At 38.3% G+C, this 1,243-nt stretch overlaps 1 non-coding gene across 1 annotated transcript; it reads right to left on the reverse strand.

Moving 5' to 3' along the window:
• Window positions 1-217: 217 nt before the first annotated feature.
• Window positions 218-320, reverse strand: LOC116490420. Its single transcript, XR_004253377.1, has one exon. It is a non-coding gene; the product is annotated as a U6 spliceosomal RNA (small nuclear RNA).
• Window positions 321-1,243: the final 923 nt, after the last annotated feature.

Genomic DNA, 1,243 nt, shown 5'->3' on the forward strand with positions numbered 1-1,243 from the left:
TCTGCATGGTGGAGGAGCCCACAGAGGTGTGGCATCCACATCACTACAGGCTGTTCCAAGCTGTGAATTAGCTGAAAACATCCTGGGTTCTTTTTTTGTTATAATTATAGAATGATCTATGTTGGAAAAGGTCTTCAGGATCATCAAGTTCAACCACCAACCTGACCTACTGAGTCCCACCGCTAAACAGTGTCCCTTAATGCCACAACATAGAATCAAAAATATGGAATGCTTCACAAACTTGTGTTTTATTCATGCTCAGGTGCCATGCTAATCTTCTCTGTATTGTGCCAATTCTAGTGTATGTGTTGCTGAACCAGTGTTTCTTGCTTTGGCCTACTCTCTGCTAATAACAGCTGATATTAGCTATGATACTAGCAATGTTCAGCCATCTTAATGAGGTCATTATATTTGTTTACCCTGAAACACCAAGCTGTTTGTTTTACTCATCTTGTTTCTTGTGTTTCTCAAATCAGGTTGTTTGAGCTTTGAGAAATGAGTAAACTGGATCTCAGAAGCAGGGCTTTGCCCTCTACAGTGATGCAATGGTGGCAGCAGCCTGGGACACTGCATGGTGTGGTACTTGCAGGGTGGACACCTCCTCAGCTCCTTCACTGCACCAAAAAGTCATAATGGTCACTTGTAGACCATTCACATGGAGAAAGGAGGGAAAAGACTGTATATACATGAAGATCTGTTACTCAAACAACTGTTCATTGTGTCCTCAATGGAAAAAATGGCAGGCTGATTTTGACCCAGAGGTTGCTATTTGGACCTCATTGGCTTAATTTTTTTTTCCTGTTTGATACGAATCCTTAGCTCCATGCATATTCAGAAAATATCTCTATCTTTCTTGGTTCTTACCTTACTAGGATAAATAATTGGACTTTTTTTTTTTTTTTTTTTTTTTTTCTCCCAAATCCTGTCATACAATTAGCTCTCTAGAATTTCTCTTCCATTCCTGTTCCAATTAAAATTGCATAAGGATATTCCAGCTTTCTTGGACAAAGTTCTTCAGAATTCAACACTATGCCAGACAGTGAGTATGTTTCTCAAAGACAATGAGAACTGATACAAAACTTAATAGTTACAAGTTACAGTCCAGTCTAGTACAAAATTAATCAGTTGTACTTCACACTTCTACAGTCTTCTCTCATTTTTTTTTTTTTTATTTTATTTTTTCACTTATCCTGGTATACACCAGAACTGTATAAAAAGACCTCTCGGAGAGTTTCAGGATAGC

The sequence above is a fragment of the Aythya fuligula genome, chromosome 5, assembly GCF_009819795.1.
Source record: "Aythya fuligula isolate bAytFul2 chromosome 5, bAytFul2.pri, whole genome shotgun sequence".
Lineage (NCBI taxonomy): Eukaryota > Metazoa > Chordata > Aves > Anseriformes > Anatidae > Aythya > Aythya fuligula.